Source organism: Oryctolagus cuniculus, chromosome 7, assembly GCF_964237555.1.
Source record: "Oryctolagus cuniculus chromosome 7, mOryCun1.1, whole genome shotgun sequence".
Classification (NCBI taxonomy): domain Eukaryota; kingdom Metazoa; phylum Chordata; class Mammalia; order Lagomorpha; family Leporidae; genus Oryctolagus; species Oryctolagus cuniculus.
Genome location: NC_091438.1, coordinates 59,731,166 through 59,752,246, shown reverse-complemented (window position 1 = coordinate 59,752,246; position 21,081 = coordinate 59,731,166).

The following is a 21,081-nucleotide window of genomic DNA, read 5'->3' as shown; positions in this document are numbered from 1 at the left end:
ACGCCCTCCCCACCAAGGGCCCCGGGGCAGGGAGAGCCTGGGGCACGCAGTTACCCTTGGGAGGGGCCGGCCACTCACAAAGTGAGTCCTTTCACACGCCCTACCAAGGGCTCTGGGCTTGGCAGCTGACAGGACCCTGGAGTGGGCAGCCGTGTGTGTGTGTGGGGGGGGGAGCCCAGCAGGCCCTCTGCTTCATGGAGGGTCCCAGGGGGTCCAGGGTGCCTTTAGGAGCCACCTGAGGACAGTCCCAAGCCCCTGCTGTATGTCTCCCAGAACCGCAGTCACCCAGCCAGAGGGAGTCACCCAGACGGAGCTGAGATCAGCCTCAGGCTTAGTTTTGCATGGTCTCCCAGAGCCTGGTCACCAGGGCCACCTTGCCCATTCTTTCTGTTTGCTGCATCCCTCACTGGGCCTGAGGTCTCACCCTGCTCTTTCGACTCCCCTCACCCTGCCCTGTGCCACTTCTGGCAGCCTCTCCCGACCAGCGCCAAGGGCCTGTTCTCCTGCTGGCCACGCTGAGTTCTTGAGGTGACAACAGTTCAGAAGTCCCCCATCCACTCCATCTGGCTGTATTTCCTTTACCTCCCTCTGCTAAAACAGAAGATGGAGAAAGAGAGAGGTGCCTGAGGGAGAATTAAACATTGGCCCGATTGGAGACATGCAGTTCTCGTGTGTCAGCTCCCGGACGAGGCCCTGAGAGGTGTCCTTGTCAGTGCCTTGGTTTGACAATGCTGTGTAAGAAAAGCACATAAGGGGCCGGCGCTGTGGCATAGCTGATAAAGCTGCCACGTGCAATGCCAGCATCCCACATGGCACATGGGCTCTGGTCCAAAGCTGCTCCTCTTCCAATCCAGCTTGCTGATGCACCTAGGAAAGCAGTGGGAGATGGCTCAAGTGCTTGGGCCATGTGGAAGACCTGGATGAAGCTCCTGGCTCCTGGCGTCTGCCTGGTCTAGTGTTGGCCACTGTGGTCATCTAGGGAGTGAACCAGTGGATAGATGATTCATTCTCTCTCTAACTCTGGCTATCAAAATAAACAAATAAATCTAAAAAAAAAAAAGTAGAAAAAGAACATGAGCCCAATTCCCAGTGCTAACACTTGCTAGGAGTGTGAACTTGGCCAAGCCATCAAAACTGTGATTCTCAGTTTTCTCATCTGTGGAATGAAGAGCAAAGCAGCTGCACCAGGTAAGAAGGATGCAGTTGGTTACAGAGCAGCCAGCCAGCTGGCTAACAGGGACGCTTGGTCACTTGCTTCCTTCCAGGTTCCCAGTGCTCACCACTTCTTGACGTTGGCTGCAGATGAAGAACCAGCGTGTCTCTTAGTCCCTTCCCTGGGGCAGAGCTACAAACCCCAGAGGTCACTGTCACTCTCTTGCCCTGCGTTTGGTTTCCTGCTTGAGGGCCAGACCTTGCCTTCAGCAGAGAGCTGTGGTGACTGCCAGAGAGCATGAACGGTGACAACTGTCCACCAAAGGAAGAGCTGGGGTGGGTGTGAGCCTAGCGGTGAGGATGCCCATGTGTCATATCGCAGGGCCTGGCTTTGGTACCCAGCTCTAGCTCCAGATTCCTGCTTCCTCCCAGTGCAGAACCAGAGAGGCAGTGATGGCTAAAGAGTTTGGGGCTCTGCCACCCACACGGGAGACCTGGTTGGAGTTCCTAGCTCCTGGTTTTGCCCTCAGCCCAGCCCTGGCTGCTGCAACAACTGGGGATTGAATCAGTGGATGAGAGATTCTCTCCTCTCCTCTCCTCCCCTCTCCTCCCCTCTCCTCTCCTCTCCTTTCTCTCCCTCTCTCTCTCCCTCTCTCTCTCTCTCTCACACACACACACACACACGCACGCACAAATAATTAAATAAAATAATGAGTTCAGCACTGTGTATGCACCTGGGCAGAGGGCCAGGCAGGAGGCTTTCTTAGTCCTTGTGATCCTAGAAAGACTTCACGAGTTCCCCCCAGGGGTCACTCCCAGGGAACCAGCCCTCCCTCCTGGCATGGCCACTGCCTCTGCCTGATGCTCACCCACCAAACCACTCATTCGTGTGGTGTCACAGCCCCTCTAGTCTCTAGGGAGGCAGAGCAGGGGCACACTGGGCTCACAGCCTCCATGGATCCTTTGATTTAATCCTGTAACTGCCCAGTGGGAAAGATGGCATTGCCTCTGCAGTACAGGAGACTGAAGCTCGGAGAGGCCAGTCGCTGTCCAGGGTGGATGAAGACTGAAACCTTGGCTGAGTGGCACTGCAGGTCACCATGCTATTCTGCTGCCCACTTTGGCTGTTAGCAGGGTGCCAGGCTTCTAGGCTCAACTTCTGGTCCCCGGAGCATGGATTCAGTTCAGCAGCCCCTGCAGACACACAGGGAATATTCCCCACAGCCTCTGCAAGTCTGTTTTAGAAGGGGGTTAGTGCTGGTGATGCACTGTGCGTGCATTCACTGAGGGCTGCAGGGCCGTGGTGCAGATTCAGCTCTGCCCTGTGCTGGGTACTGGGGCAGCTTTGCTGATGCTTCTCACGCCTACAGGACCTGGGTTAGAGCATCCGGCCAGGGCTGAGCACAGTCTGGGCTGTTGTCTTGGCAGGTAGACCCTGGTGGCCCGAGGTCATCCACTTGACCTTTGTGTGCAGTAGTTGACGTGTAAAATGAGGATGGCCTTTGCCCTAGCCTTGGGCCTCATAGGGTTCAGAGAAAGGAAGGAAGGAGGGAGGGAGAGAGAGGGAGGGAGGGAGAAGGGGAGAGGGAGGGAAGCAGGGGGGACGCTGACGCTGGCTGTGCTGTGCATTGAGGTCTCCATTGTCAGAATCATTCATGTGCCTGTAGAAGCGAGCAGTCTGCTCGGCGTGGAGGGACACACTTTCCCCGCCCTGCTGTGGCTGCTGTCCTGGCTGTTGTGTCCCACCCAGTGTCAGAGGACTGCCCTTGGCAGTGGAGTGAGCACCTGTTGCAGCCCCTGCTTACTCAGACATCTTCCACCAACTCACAAGGCGAGGTCAGCCTCTTGCAGGAAGCCTTCTGAAATGAGCTCCAGCTGCCCTGGAGGGACTCCTGTGTGGAGGCCTGGGCCTTGGTGCCACTTCTGAGTTGCTGCTATATGCTCATCCCACTGCAGTGCAGATATCGGCAATGTGCCAACAGACCCGCTTTCGCTCTGTGACTCAGTTTCTCTAACTCTGCATCTTCATCCTGCGGCTGGAAGGTAGGAGCCTAGGGCAGTGGCTGTGACAGTGAGTGTCAGCGGTCCACAGCATCGCTCTGCCAGTGCTGTCACCTCCATTGGCTCCTCTGCCAGGACCAGAGTCCCCTGTGGTTAGGATGCAGGTGTCCTGGCAGATGTCTTTTGTGTTGCCACCCCTCCCCTTGGACCACCTGTGACAGCAGTCACCTGTGGAGGGCGGTGCCTGGGCCAGCTGTGGTGTACCTCCCAATCACGGTGTCTCTTGATGTCAGGGGAGGTGACTGTGACGGCTGTGAGACAGCTCAGGTTCCACAGGGGCCTCAGCAGATGGCTGGCATCAGTGTGGAGTCCCAGGCACCCCCAGAGGTAAGCGGCTCCATCTGTGGACCAAGGCCACAACCGAGGTTGTGTGACCCAGCCTGTTGGGCCCGTGCTCGCAGCTGGCTCGTGCCCAGGCCTCGCTCCCGGGCTGCTGACTCATCAGCTCTGCTTCTCCTTCAGGTCCCCTTGTTGGGAGACACACCACCATTCACACCATCACCCAAGCAGAAGCGGGGGAGTCCTCACCCCCTCTCGTTTCCTCCTCCTCCACCCCGACACACCCTCCACATTCCGTCAGCCCCTCGGCCTTGCATCCCTTCACTGTTCTCAGATTCCCTTCCCACCTCATGCCACCCAGAGTCGAGTCTGGCAGGCCTGGTCCCCAGAGCCCTTCCCTGCCCCCTGCCTCTGGACCCTTCTCCTCCCAAGTGGGGGGTGACCTCTCTGAAGTGCAGGTCGGCTCCTGTCACCGGGCTCCCCAGCGCTGTGAGCAACCTGCTTTTCTGGAAAAGCACATGGAGCCTTCGAGAGCTGATGGTCTCCTCTGTCCCCTGTCCCTCGGTCCTGTACTCCAAGCTGGCATCCCATGGAACCACTTTGTAGGCAGTATGTGCTCAACATTCCAACCACAAAGCTAAAGTTAGAACTGAAAATTAAAAAAAAAAACTATTTATTTATTTGAAGGCAGAGTTACGGAGAGAGGAGGGAGGAGAGATTAGGGTTGGGGGGAGAGGGAGAGAGAGAGGGGGAGAGATCGTGCATTCAGTGGCTCACTGTTCAAATGACCACAACAGCAGGGACTGGGCCAGGCTGAAACCAGGAGCCAGGAATATAATCAGGGTCTCCCATGTGGGTGGCAGTGGCCCAAGCACCTGGGCCATCTTCTGCTTTTCCAGGTGCATTAGCAGGGAGCTGAATCAGAAGTGGAGCAGCCAGGACTCCAATTGTCACCCACTTGGGATGCTGGCACTGTAGGCTTAACCCATTTGCCACAATGCTGGCCCCAAGTTAGGACTTTTTTTAAATTTATTTTTTATTTATATTGAAAGACATGGAGAGGAGAGGAGAGGAGAGGAGAGGAGAGGAGAGGAGAGGAGAGGAGAGGAGAGGAGAGGAAAGATCTTCCATTTGCTGGTTCCTTCCCTAAATGGCTGCAGGAGCCAGTAGCTTCTTCTAGGTCTCCCATGTGGGTGCAGGGGCCCAAGGACTTGGGCCATCTTCTACTGCTTTCCCAGGCCATAGCAGAGAGCTGGATTGGAAGTGGAGCAGCCGGGACTTGAACTGGTGCCCATATGGGATGCCAGCATTGCAGGTGAAAGCCTAACCCGCTATGCCACTGTGCCAGCTTCTAAGTTAGGACTTCAGAGACCAGTATACACAGACAGATTAGACTAAGACCTCAAGTCAGACAGGCCTGTAGTGGGTTCTGGACTCAGCTGCTTGGCAGTCATGGAAAAGCATTTTTTTTCACTCTCAGGTCCCAATCCACAAAATGGACCTATGAAAACCTAGTGCCTGCTCCAAGAGGAAGTGAGCTAAGGTGCACAGAGGTCCATCTCAGTGACCTGCAGGAAAGACTCTGGGAACACAGGCTTCCAGGTGCTGCCAGGTCTCCCTGCTTTGGCCCCAGCTGCCCCTCAGCAGGACTGCCCTGCCCTCCTCCTGCCACGTCGCCCAGGGCTGTCTCCACTCCACTCATATTGCATCTTCTATGATGTCTGTGTGGACCCTCTCACTCTATGCCCAGGACACAGACCTGTCTTACCAGGTTGTCGCTCCCCGTCTTCGTGGAGGAGCGACACAGGACCCTGCGCTGTTCTTTCGTCTGCTCGGCCCTCCCCGGGTTTGCTGCTGGTTCTTCCCGGGTTGGCTACTATCCCTTCCACCTCCGTGGAAGGGCAGTTCCCCCTGGCCACATTCCCCACTTCCGCAGGGGAGCGGCACACCGCCGGCCGGCTCTTCTCGGGGGCTGCACAGGTGTTCCTTCAGCTGGATGTTCCCCTTAGATGTTCCTGGTGCATGCCGTCTCTCTCCTCCTTTATAGTCCTCCTCCACCAATCCCAACTCTGCTACCCACACGCCGAGCACGCTGCTCTCCTCCAACCAGGAGCAGGTCCTACAGTTCCTTGGTTGAACTGGAGGCAGCTGTGTAGAAGCCTCTTTCTTCTCTCCCAGCGCCATATTGTGGGAGAGCAGATGCATAGAATAAGTCTTAATTCCAGTAACTCAGTCTAGTCCGGATTGCTCCCCACACCAGGTGCTGGGGGAGGGGGGCTCTCTCGGTCCCTGTGCCATCGTAGGTTCAGAGCACCCTGAGGCTAAGGTCGTCGATCTCCTGCCTTCGCATCCGTGTGCCTGGTTCCCAGCAGGCACGGAGCAGCTATCCTGGCGGTGCTTGTACACCAGCAGCCATCAGATGCATGGCCTGTGCAGGCCCCCACTGCTTAGCCAGCACCCCTTGCCTTTCAGCCTGGACTTGGCATTTCTGGAAGACTCCGGCTTCTAAAGACTTTTGGGTCACCACAGGGCCTGCCAGGGGTGCTCCTGACTCTTGCCCCACAGGCCAAGAGAGGTGAAGAAGGAGGACCAGCCTCGCAGCAGCCTCCACTGCTAGGGGATGTGCACGCCTGGGTACCACCAGCTCACAGGACAGCAGTGAGGGGAGGAAGCGTCCGGGGGCAGGGTGGCTCCCTCTCTATGCCAGAGTGGTTAGGCAGCTTGCAAAGATCACACAGCTAGTGCAGGGAAGAGCCAGGTTTGAGCTCAGGCACAAAGGCCTCAGAATCCATGCTCCAAGGATTCAGAGAGACTCTGACTCATGGCCCTGCAGCTTTTGCATCCGGGCCTTAGGGATGGGCACCATTGTCTTCCACCACTAGCCACTGCAACATGGGACAACGGCCTCTTACAGACCTGGACCTGTCCTTTCTGAAGCTCTTACTCAGGGGTCTCTGGCCCGCCTGTGGCTGTGAGCAGTAGTCCTCCTGCCTGGGGGCAGCCTGGTGCACGCTGGTGCCCTCCTGTCCCTGCCCTGTGGCTGGCTGACCCTGGCCTGGCTGTTACCTGAACCCCCAGGCTTTGGTGCCTTGGTTTATGGAGAGGAGAACACAGCAGACCAACAAGAAGCGACTTGAGATCAGAGAAAGACGCTTGGCCTGCAGCTCCAGCTCCAACTCTGCCACCCTAGGTGACCTTGTGGGTCCGTCACCACCTCTCCCTGGGCCTCAGCTTCCTCATCTGTAAAATGGGCAGTCTGAGCTACCTGACCCCAGTGGCCACTTCTTGCTCCAGATGATGAGTTCTTTGCCTAGCTGAGGAGTGGGGGCCCAAGCAGACAAATGGGTGTATCTCTCCATCGCCGTCAGCTCCAGAGCTGCTCCTACTGCAGCTCTGAGGCCCAGAGAGCTTGCCGGAGCTGCTTGAATGTGGGTGGTGGTGGTGGTGGGGAGACGCTCCCTGCATCAGCAGCTCCCCCATCCCATCTCAATGCCTGTTTACCACGGGAGGAGGAACTTCCGGAAACGCCAGCTCACTTTGAAAATGAATCCTGAAAAATGCAACGCAGCAGGGCAAGGCCGATGCCCCGGGAAGGGTCATTGCAAAGGGAATGCAGGGTGTCTACAGGTTGGAAGCCCCACAGTGGTGACACAGACTCCAGCCACAGCGGAAGGTCCAGGTTGACTCCCAGGCCTTCCATGGGCAAGGGCACCCTGGGGAGATAGTGGAGACTGGAGCAGGGGCCTGACTGCCAGGCACCACCTGGCTAAGACCTCTTCTATCCCAGCGAGGAAGTAGCACTAGGTGCGGAAGGCGGCATGGAAATGCTAGGTAGCAAGTGCATGCTTGCTGAACGGTGCCGCGAGGCAGCGGGCTTGTCCCGGGGAGCTCAGATCCTGGCTCTGGACTGACTCAGGGGTAGGGAGAAGAGAGAGGAGCAGGCCAAGCCAAGATGGGTCTGGGAAAGTGGAAGGAAGATGAGCCAGGAGCAGTGAATGTCTGGGGCAGGAGAGAACCTTGTGGCTTCCTCCACTCCTCCACACTCCCAAACCAGGAGTCTTGGGACAACCACTGGGCTCCTGAAATTCCAGGCTCGTCCAACAGTGTCACCCAGTGGCCAACTGGGAGAGATGCAGGGAGGTACCCTGCTCAAATTAGAAAGCTCAAATTAGGTGGGAGAAGGGGAAAGGGCCCAGCCAACTCAGAAAAAGAGCAGTCGGCTTCCTCCTTGTTTGTGGACTCAGCGGTGGACTCCTCGTGGGTCTCTGGACCTAGGAAGAGGTGTGCGTAAGGGCTTTCTTCTTCAAACTTTGGCCATAGAGTGTTTGCAGCTGCTCTTCTAGGCTTTACTTTCTGGGGTGATGAGGGGTAAGCCCTGTCCCCAGTGGGTCCTGGGGGCAGCTGTGGACTTCACAGTGGGCTGCAAGCCACTTGCTTTCTCTTCCAGCTGCACCCTCTCTGCAGCCCAGGAACTTCCAGGTTCTTCCTCTGAGAAAGGTGAGACCCCCAGAGCTGGAACTTTAAAAGGCACGGCATGGTTCCTAAGGCAGACACAATGGAACCGGGGACCCAGGGCCAACGGGGAGTCCTCTCTCCAGGCTTCTGTGAGGACAGCACTTTGCAAGCAGGTGCTAGTTTCATTTCTATTCTACACATCCAGAAACCAAAGCTTAGTGACCACACACGGAAGCTTGCCTGTGATCCTAGCGACCAGGTGCAAAAGGGGGAAGTGGAACCATGAACTGCTTGAGCCACTGACCACAGCTGTAAAGCAGGTGCAGAGCCCAGCATTGCGAGGGACACACAGAGCTTGCTCCACAAACGGCAGTAGAGTTTATAGGTTGTTCCGCAGGAGGATGGCTAGGGAAGCAGAGCTCGCTCTCGACAGTCGAGCTTCGCCCAAGGCGGAATGAGTTGGCCTGCACTGGGGAGGAAGGTACAAAAGCACACGAGGAAAATCCCCCTAAAGGATGGAGCGCTCTGCCCATACCTGTGAAAGACACACCCAACAGGGTGAGTGACTTCCAGGATAAGGGGACAGCAGGGACAGGGCCCAGAAGCTGCCTCAACTGCCCCAAGAGCAGCGAGCCCTAAGGAAAGTTTGGAGCCAGCAGCGTGGAGGAGGTTCACAGCCAAGGGGAGCAGTCACTGGGCAGAGAGTGGGCGGGGCCTCGGAGGTCCTGCTGAGGCCTTAGGATTCCTTGTGTCTGGACAAAAGGGAGTCATCTAGCACTGGAGTAGGAGAGGGCCGGGATCCAGCCAATGATTCAGAAAGATATCTTAGGAAGCGCGATTTGTAATAAAAACGTCGTGGATCCGAGGGCAGAGGCAGGAAACCAGCAAAGAGGAGGCCGCTTCCCCGGATGCCGGAGCTCCAGGGTGGGCGCTCAGGCCCTTGTGCGCAGGAGGAGGTAGAAGGCATGGAGGCGCTGATGAGGGCGGTGAAGAGACAGCGTGAGCAAGGAGATCCTGAAGGAGGGGCCCCCACGTCCAGGGGTCCCCCAGCAGCACCTTGCTGGTGGGGATGGGGGGGAAACTGGCGGACTCAGCAGCTTCCTGGCCGGCCAGGAGCTCACACAGCGGGCGGCCCCAGCCACCACCTGGAGCGCCCCTAAGACGTTCTGTCCTCTTCCACTTCTTCCCTCCAGGAAAGTCCCGGCTGGCCAGCATCCGGGCCTCCGACCGACTTTGCACGCAGCTGGGGCGCGCGGCCTGGAACCCTCTGCTCCCCCATGGCCGCCCTTCCCTTTGAGGGTAGGAGGGGTGGGGAGGGGACCAGGGCAGCTGAGACAGGAGCACAGGAGAGGGTGGGCAGGGCGGTCAGGCCCCCTCACCATCACGGAGCTCCTGCTTCCGGAACACCAGGACCTGTAATCCAGCAGGTGGCTCTGACCAGGCACATCCAAGATCAGATTCTCTTTCCTTGCCATGCCCACATGCCTGAGCCCTCCCATCTCGCCAGGCAGCACCACCTCCCCCAGGTACTCATCTCCCCCTCCCCCCACCTTTGGGCAGGCCGATTCTGCTTCTGATCTTATCCAAGGAAGCCAGCCTGGTCCCAGACACTCTCTTACCTGGGTCCCTGCTCCTACCGAGGCTCCTGGCACAAGCCAGAGTGACTAAAAACAAGCAAACAAACGAAATATCCGGGCTGCCACGCTTTTATTCAAGACTCCCCGGTTGTTCAGCGGCCTCAGAACAGAAGCCAGGGTCCTTCTGTAGCCTCCAAGGCTCTCTACCATCTGGACACCTTTGTGACCTCATTTCCAGCCGCTCTCCCCACTCCGCCTCGGCCTGGCCCCTGCGCCAGCGCCAGCACACGTGTGCAGGGCTCGTGCTCCCCGCAAACACGCTCACGACCCGGCCCTTGTCCCTGTTTGTCCCTATGGGGTCTCTGCCTCCGCATGCCTTCCTGGCATGTATGCAATGAGGGATGCTGCGGGTAACACCTGTTTGAACTCTAAGGAAAGCACCCAGTAGCCGACGTATAGCAGTAGCCCGGCCTGTGCGCCCGGAGTCCTGGCTGGGAAATCTGCTTCCACTCCCACGGATAGCCCTGGTCCTCTATTAAGGGGTCAGCGCCAGCACAGAGAGGGGGCAGGTCCGCTTTGCAGGTCGCGCTGGGGGCTGCGCCGCTACTGGCCAGCAGAGGGCGCCCGGCGCGGCGGCGTTGCACACCCCGGCCCCCTGGAAGGCTGAAGCCGTTCTCCGCCCACGCACTCGGAGAGCCGCAGGCCGGCGCTCCCGAACGGCAGCACCAGACTCCTTGCGTGCCGCAGCGCAGGTCCTGCGAGTTTTTTTTTTTTTTTCTTTTTAGGGCAGGTGAGATTTTGAGGGTTCAAAATGATTTTTTCCCCCAGCTGTCAAGCACGAAGTTCCAGCACCTCGAGTCACCTGAGGTCACATCCCTGACCACAGCCTCCTTCCCCACTCTGAAAATATGAACACAGAAATGCGGCTGCTGCGAGGCTCATGGCCTCCACCAGGCCCTCCCCTGTAGGGTCTCCGCCCACAGCACTAGCGCCTCTTCAAGGCCAGGGCCGGGGTGCAGGTGTGCCTGTGAAAGCCTCTTGGGCACAGAAATTGGGGGCTGGGGGTGGGGGGCGGAGGAGGGAAAGGAGGGACAGGGAGAGGGGAGGGGTGGGAAGGGGGAGATATAAAGAGATAGAGAAAGAGAGAGAGGGAGAGAAAGAAGAGGAAAGAGGGAGAGAAGAAGAGAGGGAGGAGGAGAGAGGGAGACAGAGACAAAGGAAAGGGAGGGGAGAAAGAGAGAGGGAGGGAGGGGGGAGATATAGAGAGAGAAGGGGAGAGAGGGAGGGCGATGGAGTGAGAGAGAGATTGATTATAGGCATTAACCTGGTGAGCATTCAGGATCAGGTGGTTCCTATTAGACTTTTCTCAGCCCCCAGACCAAACTTTACATCCCTTGCATCTCCGTCCCTCCTTCCAGCCCCTCCCTCCTCCCCTGCCTTGCCTGCACCTGCACATGGGCCCCAGGGATGGGCAGTATATTAGTGAGCGGGGCCGCAGGTCCCAGGTGCTCGCGGCTCACCACCTCCCACCCCGTCCAAGTCCTGTGCTATGCTTTGCCCCCGGCTGGTGGAGATGGGGGATGTCTTCCCGCACGGTAAACAGGCTCTGCCCCCAGGCACAGCCCTCGGAGGCCCGAGGGCAGGGCTGGGTGTTAGCCTCGGCACCCGGCACCCGCCCACAACTGGCCGGCTCTGGGGAGTGGGTGCAGGACTGAGTCCCGGTAGCATCTCCCAGGTCCTCCCATCTTCCACATTGCTCCTGCTTTTTGTTCGTTTTCACTGAAAATTCCTCTGAAAACAGCCTCCCCACCCACCCCAGGTGCCCCGTGGGCTGGGTCATTTTGCCTGCAAAACAAGCAGCTTTGGTTACGTAATGGGGGAGGCTCTCCACTGGTGACAGGCTGAGCCCCAGGGTGGCCCACCGAGCTACTGGCCTGCCCCGCCTGGGCAGCCCTGGGCTGCCGTGTGGAAGGGTGAGAATTCAGCCAGAAGAAGAGCCACTGGGCGTTCTGTTTTTCCTGGGCAGCCTCGACACCAGTGCTGGTGTGACTTCTGTGGCTCTCTGAAATCCCAGCACAGCTGAAATGCCTCCAGGTTGTCCCTTTAGGACTGCCAGTTTCTGGGGACTCCTGGCTGTGGACCCTGGTGTCCCTGTGTGGCTTGCAAAGTCCCACTTGTTATTTCCTGGTGAATAAGGGCACAAAGTTTTTTCCCCATAAAAATCTATCAGTGGGCTAATTTTAATCATAGCATTCCCAGATAGCTTAATACCTTAGCCAAATAAAATACAAGAGTCTCTGTACAGTGGATTATAGCTCCATTCAAAACAGTGACAAGGATTTCTAGCTATGGTGGAGAGAAGAGGATGGCAAATCAAAATGATCAGAAATAATGTGACATTGTCAAAAACAGTCATTCCAGGGATCAGGATATAAACTGTGCTCCTGTAATAAAATAGGAGACCTCCAGTAGACACAGAATATTTACTAGGCCTTAACAGGACTGAACCACTAATAATAAAGTTCTAACCTTCTGGTTCACCTGGTTATAGGTAGACACTACTGTTTTATCTGTTTGTTTTATTTTTAAAGATTTATTTATTTGAAAGGCAGAGTTACAGAGAGGAAGAGGCAAAGAGAGCAAAGTCTTCCATCCACTGGTCCACTCCCCAGATGGCCACAATAGCTGGAGCCAGGCCAGGCTGAAGATAGGAGCCTGGAGCTTTTTCCAGGTCTTCCATATGGTTGCAGGGGCCCAAGGATTTGGACCGTCTCCTGCTGCTTTCCTGGTGCATTAACAGGGAGCTGGATTGGAAGTAGAGCAGCTGGGACTCAAACCAGTGTCCATCTAGGATGATGGCGCCACAGGCAGTAGCTTTACCCGCTATGCCACAGTGCCAGCCCTGGTTTTTTATCTTTGAAAAAATTATTTATTTATTTGAAAGATGGTGAAATACACACACAGAGACACAGAGACAGATAGGCAGAGATCTTCCATCTGCTGGTTCACTCCCCAAATACCCACAACAGCTGGGGCTGGGCCAGGCCAAAGCCAGGAGCCAGAAACTCCATGTAGGTCTTCCACACCGGTGGCAGGGAGCCATCGCTCGGCTCCCCACAGGGTGCACATTGACAGGAGGCTGGAATTAGGAGTGGAACTGGCACTCGACCCCAAGTACTTTGATGTGGGATGTGAGCACCCCACATGGTGCCAAATGTCCCCCCCTGGGGTTTACCTTGAATGCAATGTATGTTGGCATTTGAGAGGGCATCATACAATGTCACACACAGTATGCTGGAGACTGATCAGACACATGCAACACGTTAAGAAATGCTTATTCTTGAAAACTTGCTGAGCTTCAGGTAAGAATGGTTGAACTGTGGTTTGCTGCACTTTTGCTGAGGGATCCCTCCCTCCCCCCAGCTGGGGTGAGGTAGAGCTGCTGGAATGGGGCTGGCCGTGCAGCCTTGATCTGGAGAGCAGACAAGAAGCCTCATGTGCAGCAGAGTTGTCAGGAAAAGAAGCAACAGACAGGAAAGCCCATGGCCCTGTTTGCCTGAATTGTGAAGATGCTTGGTGGGCAGAGACCAGGAGAGTACCCAGAAAGTTGACAGGACTGTGGAAATAAGAGATCTACAAAGGAACCAGGTGTGCTTCCCACACCTCCCTGGCTGACCAGGAGGCTCTGCTCATGCACCTGGCAAAGATAAAAGTTGACGTATGATTGTGCCTGAACTTCTGAACGTGCTCCCGAGCCCACACTCAGCGGTGGAGGGTGAGGTCCTCACTAGCACAGGTGCTGAGCCTCTGGCCGATCACTGACCGATCACTGACCGGCCACTGAGCTATGAAAGCATGGGCACTCCTCCACAGGCTGGCTAGGAAAAAAATTTAAAGATGAGAGGAGATGCGGGTGGCAGTGCATTGCTGGGAGACAGATGATCACAGATTAAATCCAGGCAAGTTACTAAAAACAAATAAACAAGATAAAAACAACAGTAATCCTCAGAGGAAAATATCAGAAGCCAGAGTTGCTATGAAATATCCAAAAAGTATAGTTTTGAACAAACTACAAGACACACAAAGATAGAAATGAATGCTCCCAGATGTGGGGCTTTGTAGAAAAAGATTTCAAGGGGCTGATGCTGTGGCGTAGTAGCACCAGCATCCCATATGGGCACTGGTCTGTGACCTGGCTGCTCTTCTTCTGATCCAGCTCTCTGCTTATGGCCTGGGAAAACAGTAGACGGTAGTCCTAGTGCTTGAGTCCCTGCACCCACGTAGGAGACCTGGAAGAAGCTCCTGGATCGTGGCTTCAGATCGGTTCAGCTCTGGCCATTGCGGCCATTTGGGGAGTGAGCCAGTGGATGGAAGACCTTTCTCTTTGTCTCTCTCTCTCTCTTTGTCTATAACTGCCTCTCAAATAAATAAAAAAATTTTCAAAACAGCTATTATAAACATACTTAAGGAATTAAAGGAAAATATGGTAATAGCTCAATAAGTAAAGAATCTGAATAAAGAAATAAAAACTTAAAAGGAGCCACATATAAATTTGAGAATTGAAAAATATAGGAATTGAAGAGAAAAATTCATTATATGGGCTAAACAACATATCTGAGATGTCAGGGAAAACTGATTTGTGGGTATATCAATAGGAATTAATTATATTATCCAATAAGAAGAACAAAGAGCAAAGAGGAGACAAAAGTGAATATAGCCAATAATGTCTTTGAAAAAACAGCCAATGTACCAAAATACGTATAATGAGAGGTCTCAGGAGGCCAGCCCTGTGCTTCAGTGCCAGGGACCACCCCATGGCCTGCATTCTTCTGAGGGCCTGCTTAGCCACATTACAAATGTGATGGGTTGGGTTATATCAATGGCAAAGGTCATTTGTCATGATGCTGGGGCAGCTAAAGAAATGCACTGGGCTCTGGTAAGCAGCAAGTGGGATTCGCCCCAGTTAATAATGAGTCCCTCTCAAGACCCTTCCACATTGTGATTGTTCTCTTAATTCAAGAACAACAAGTCCTACCTGTGAATACCAGCAAGTGTTTAAGGAAAAAATAGTTTTAAAATCTTATTTTTTTAATTAATTAATTTGACAAAAGTACAGAGAGAGAGGGAGAGACAGAAAGATCTTCCATCCACTGGTTCACCCCTCAAATGGCTGCAACAGTCAGGGCTGGGCCAGGCTGAAACCAGGAGCCAGGAACTCCATCCAGTTATTCCAAATGGGCGACAGGGGCCCAATCATTTGCATCACCTTCTGCTGCTCTCCCAGGTTCATTAACAGGGAGTCAAATCAGAAGTGGAGCAGCCAGGATGTGAACTTGCACTCATTGCAGATAGCAGCTTAGCCCACTGTATCACAGCACCAGCCTCAGAAGAAAATGGAAGAGAAAATACTTCTCAACTCATTCTATGAGGCCAGCTTTACACTGATACCAAAACTAGACAAAGACATCACCAGAAAGTATAAATACAGACCAATATGCTTCATGAACTTAGAAGCACACACTGGACAAAAGTTTATCAAATCAAACCCCAAATAAGGAATAATATATCATAGCCAAATGGGGCTTATGTAATACAGGTTGGTTTAACTTTTAAAAGTCATTGTAATTCACCATATTAAAAGTAAAAAGCAACACTACAAGATCATCTTAATAAACATAGAAAATCATTTGACAAAATCCAGTATTATTCATGATTAAATACCTCAACAAATTGGAATGGAAGGGAAATTTTTTCAATTTGATAAAATGCATCTATGAAAAGCTCACCTACTTCCAGTCCAGCTCTCTGCCATGGCCCGGGAAGGCAGTGGAGGATGGCCCAAGTGCTTAGGCCCTGCACTCGCATGGGAGACCAGGAGGAAGCACCTGGCTCCTGACTTTGGATCAGCGCAGCACGCCTGCCATAGTGGCCATTTGGGGGGTGAACCAACAGAGGGAAGAACTTTCTCTCTGTTTCTCTCACTAACTCTGCCTATAAAGCTCACCTAATGTCCTACCTACCTGTGAAAGACTGAACGCTTTCCTCTGAACAGAGAAGACAGGGTGTTTGCTCCCACCATTTCTGTACAGTGCTGCATTGGCAACTGTAGCCAATGCAATAAGGTAAGAAAAAGAAATAAACCGTGTCCAGACTAGGAAGGAAGAAGTAAGATTGTCTTTATTTGCAAATGACATGACTACCTATGTAGAAAATCCAACAGAATCTACACAGAAACTGTTAGAATTTATGAGAGTTTAGCAAGATGTCAGGATATAAGGTCAATGTGTAAAAATTATGTGTACATTTCAAATTGTAACAATAAACAATGAGTAACTAAAATTAAAAAGCCAGAAGTTACAATGACACTACATCACTAAAATGTAAATTTATTAGGCACAAATCTGACAAAGGGTGAAAAATCTATATATTGAAAACTAAAAAACATTTCTGGTAGAAATTAAAGATGAAATAAATTGAGAGATATTTCATTCTGAGGTCAGAGGTTTGTTGTTGTTAAGACACTGGTTCTCCCCAAACTAATCAATATATTCAATACAATCCCAGTAGACACTGACACATTTTTAAATGAAAAACTGATGAATTGATTCATATGTTAATGCAAATTACCTAGAATAAGCAAAACAATTTTTTTTGAGAAAAAGCAAAGTTAAAAAACTAACATTATCTAATTTCAACGATTATTGTAAGCCTGTGGAGATAATAATAATGTGGTATTCATGTCAAGAGACAAATTGATCAATGGAATAGAAAAGAAAGAAATTGACCTGAGGGGGCAGCGATATGGTGCAGCAGGTTAAGTCATCACCTGTGGGTGCAGGCATCCCATATGAATGCCAGTTCCTGTCCCAGCTGCTCCACTTCTGATCCAGGTCCCTGCCGATGCACCTGGGAAAGCAGTGGAAGATGGCCCAAGTGTTTGGCCCCTGCACCCACATGGGAGATCCTGATGAAGTTCCTGGCTCCAGCCATGGCTATTGGGTTCATTTGAGCAGTAAACCAACAGATGGAAGATGTCTCTCTTTCTCTAACTCAGCCTTTCAAATAAATCTTTAAAAAATATTTTAAAGATTGACTCATATATGGGCAATTGAAATTTACTTATTTGGAAGGCAGAAAGAGAGTGAGAGTGCTCTCACTGGCAGGTTTGCTTCCCAAATGCCCACAATGGCCGAGAACTCAATCCAAGTCTCCCACACGGATGAGAGGGATCCAAGGACTTGAACCATCACCTGGCCTCCTGCCTCTTGGAGTGTGCAGCAGCAAGAAGCTGGAATTGGGAGTGGCACTGTAATAAAGGAGGTGAGCGGGGCCGGCACTGTGGCACAGCATGTTAGTACCCTGGCCTGAAGTGCCAGCATCCCATATGGGTGCTGGTTTGAGACCCGGCTGCTCCACTTCCCATCCAGCTCTCTGCTATGGCCTGGGAAAGCAGTAGAAGATGGCCCAAGTCCTTGGACCCCTGCACCCGCATGGGAGACCCAGAAGAAGCTCCTGGCTCTTGGCTTTGGATTGGTGCAGCTCCAGCTGTTGCGGCCAATTGGGGAGGGAACCATTGGATGGAGGACTTTCTCTCTCTCTCTCTCTCTCTCTCTCTCTCTCTCTCTCTGTCTCTCCTCTTTCTGTGTAACTCTGACTTTCAAATAAATAAAATAAATCTTTTTTTTAATTTTTATTATTATTATTTTTTTTTGACAGGCAGAGTGGACAGTGAGAGAAAGAGACAGAGAGAAAGGTCTTCCTTTGCTGTTGGTTCACCCTCCAATGGCCGCCGCGGCCAGCACACTGCGCTGATCCGATGGCAGGAGCCAGGTACTTCTCCTGGTCTCCCATGGGGTGCAGGGCCCAAGCACTTGGGCCATCCTCCACTGCACTCCCTGGCCACAGCAGAGGGCTGGCCTGGAAGAGGGGCAACTGGGACAGAATCCAGCGCCCCGACCGGGACTAGAACCCGGTGTGCAGGCGCCGCTAGGTGGAGGATTAGCCTAGTGAGCCGCGGCGCCGGCCAAATCTTTTTTTTTTTTAAAAAAAAGGATGTGAGCGTCTTCACTGCTGGGCCAAGTGCCTCCCGGACAACTGAATTTGCTAAGGTTGCAAAGGCAGTTCAGTGTTGATAAGAGTCTCAACAAATGATGCTGGAGCCGCTGACTATCTATATACAAGCATTCGAATGTAGAACTTTTTCTGATACAACACACAAAACCAACTCAGAATGGATCGTGGACCTAACTCACCCCTCATCCCTAAGCTAGTCTCAGACACAGTCAGAGTAGGCTGGTCCCGATTCCCCAAGAACACCATGTGCTTTGAGACCTGAGCCTTTGTTCTTTCCACCTCTCTGCAATGCCCGCCTCCTTCCACTGACTCTTCGGCCCTCTGCCTGCTTCCTGGGAAGTCTTCATGATAGTAAGAACGTAATGATGATGCTGAGGCCGATGCTGACGGGCATCCGCTGAGTCTCATGTAACCCTCCCACCAATCACACAAAGGAGCCATGGCCCCCTGTGTTTCACTCACAAAGCCAAAGAGGTAAAACCAGAGAGGGTGCAGCACCGTGATACAAACCTCGGTGCCCGGGGTCATGCAGGCTTGAACTAGTCTCAACACAGCCCCTTCCTGGCTCTGTGACCTGAGAAAGTCATGCCATGGACAGAAGCCTTCATTTAATCATCAGTAAAATGGGAACACTAAAAATGCCTGGATCAGGGTTGTCCAGGACTAATGAGAGACTGCAGAGAAAACACTCAGTGCACCGCTGATACTAAGTGCTTAGTTACTGGCAAGTTGCCAGTACCTCCTAGTGCCAGTTTCTTTACCCGGTCCCTATTCTATCCACTTCCCCAAATATGGAATTCCAGCCCCTGGAGCTTCTAGTTTATAGCGACAACACCATGCTGCCATGTTATCTTTCTCTTTTGTCTTTATTGCATCAGTCACCTAACAAAGATTTCCAGGGCCAGGACTAGTTCCTGGGTTTCTCTGTGTACCTCCCTTACTGAACCTGCACTTAGTAGGTGCTCAGTGTGTATTAATTTTGAAGGAAGGACATAAGGAAGGAAAATGAAAAAGGGAGGAAAAGGAAAGGGAAAGAAAACAAGAGACATCTAAGGACAAATTACAGAAAACATTAATGCCAGGGGTTGGGGAGGAAGTGAGAGAGGTAGAAACCCTACGAGGTGGGCAGGAAGTGAAATAGCCAGGGCAGAAAGTGGGAAGAGTGATATTGAAAGTCGTGCGATGCAAAGAGAACATTGCTCTGTGGAGAGACTAAATAGGGACCCTTGGGCAATGTTGAATTTCTTCTTTTCTTGAGTTCAGAAAGGTATGGATAGTTGAAATGAGAAAAAAAGGCCACTGATCACTCTTGAGTGCCTCAAACCATGAAGCCTAATTGTCTGGGGATGATGGTGGAGGCTGGAGGTGTGTCACGGGCTGTTCAGGTGTGATGACGGGGAAAGGCAGTATGTACGGGGGCGCTGGTGGGCTCGGATGCTGTAAAAGCCAAGGAGCAGCCGCCCACTCTGCCCTCCGCACGGACTGTGTCTTGATTGAAAGTTTGCTTCTAGTTTTGATCCATGGACTCTTTTTTTTTTTTGACAGGCAGAGTGGACAGTGAGAGAGAGAGACAGAGAGAAAGGTCTTCCTTTTGCCGTTGGTTCACCCTCCAATGGCCACCGCGGCCAGCACACTGCGCTGATCCGATGGCAGGAGCCAGGTACTTCTCCTGGTCTCCCATGGGGTGCAGGGCCCAAGCACCTGGGCCATCCTCCACTGCACTCCCGGGCCACAGCAGAGAGCTGGCCTGGAAGAGGGGCAACCGGGACAGAATCCAGTGCCCTGACCGGGACTAGAACCCGGTGTGCCGGCGCCGCTAGGTGGAGGATTAGCCTGTTGAGCCGCGGTGCCGGCCGATCCATGGACTTTTAAAAGGAGTGAGCAATGGGAGAGGAACTAAGGAAGCAGGCGGGGCAGGGAATGTCTTCTGCTGAATTCCCATTCGTCCTCCAGGTTTGCTGTGAAGAAGCCTCTTGTGTGTGAGGGCGGGGCTGCCGGTGCCCCCTTTCCTGCTGGCTGCACTGTGTGACGGGAGTTGCTCCACGCTGTTTTGCATGAGAGGAATGACGGCAAGACTCCCTCACCCAGGCCTCCCTCACCGTGCTCTCCCGGCGAGCAGAGCCCCATCTTACTCACCTCTGCACCACCTGGCACTCGGTGCATAGCACACAGCAGGTGTCTCCTAAGTGTTTGTTGGCTGACGTCTCTCTACAGAGGAATGGACAGGAGGCGATGACTTGAAAGGAGGCAGGAGGCCAGAAGATTAGATCGCAAGGATGCTAATGGTCCCCTCTTAGTGCTTGTGTGATGCTGTGGACTTGCCTCATCTTATCGCCAATTGCATAGCATTCACGCATACGTCTTAGGTCCCTCTCCCCCAGCCAGGCCCTCGAGAGCACAGACTGACCTGTGCCTTATGAAGACGCCTAGTCAGGGCTAAGGGATTGCTTACTGAGTTAATGGACACAAGCTCATGATGCTGTTGATGCGTGAGGACTTAGCAGAGCTGACTCCTCTGGGACTCATGACCGTGCCTTTTGAAGTCAGGACATGTCCTTGGTGGCAGGGTCTGCCCAGCTCTCCCCAGTTTGCAGTTGATTCTCTTCATCTGCCAGTCAGGATCCCCGAGGACCTTCAAGAGTGGCTCCCAAATGTGGCTCTCATTAGACTTTCTTGGTGGAGATTTTAAATTCCTTGTGCTGGGGTCACATTTCAGGTCAATTGGGTCAGAGTATCTGAGGGGTGAGAACTTGATTGTCACTCATTCCTTCTTGTGTTCGTTCAACAAATGACGATAATGACAGACAGGTGGGGCACTGGCAGAGGAGAGGAGTGAATTAGGGAGAGAAAGGAGGATAGATCCCATGAGGAAATAGAATCACAAGAAGAGGAGTTAAAGCTGAAGAAAACAAGAAAAAAGAGAAGGTATTCATTTATAGCCTTGTGATGCAGTGGTAGTGAGTCAAACAGAGAGAAGTATCTTTTAAAAATCAGATTAATTCAAAACTTAGCTAACATCTCTAAGGGACCTGTACTTAGTTCATTTTTAGGTGTTTATCTATTAAAATCAATTGATGACTAGTTGGTGTTATTTGCACCATGCCTCTGTCCTCCTCCAGGCTGTTGGCTGGAGGAAACAGATCCTGCTTGCTGCCCTCACCCCCATGTCCCTGGGGCCCAGCACAGCACTCCAGGGGGAGCCCAGTAACCTCTTACCCAGTAACTCAACCGATTGCTCAAGGTTTCACCAATTGCTCATGGTTTCAGTTCCTTCATCTACTAAAAAATTTTTTTCAAAAAAATCATAAAATGGGTGTTGCTAGAAGGAATAATTTAGATAAAATATATAAGCTCCTGGTGCATGTTAGGCATTCAACAATTACTAATTCATTGTTATTAATAAAAGCAACAAATACTGACTGCGCACCCACTCCCAGGCCCCGTGTTAGGCGCTGGGAAAAAAGGGACAACTGAAAGTTTGAAG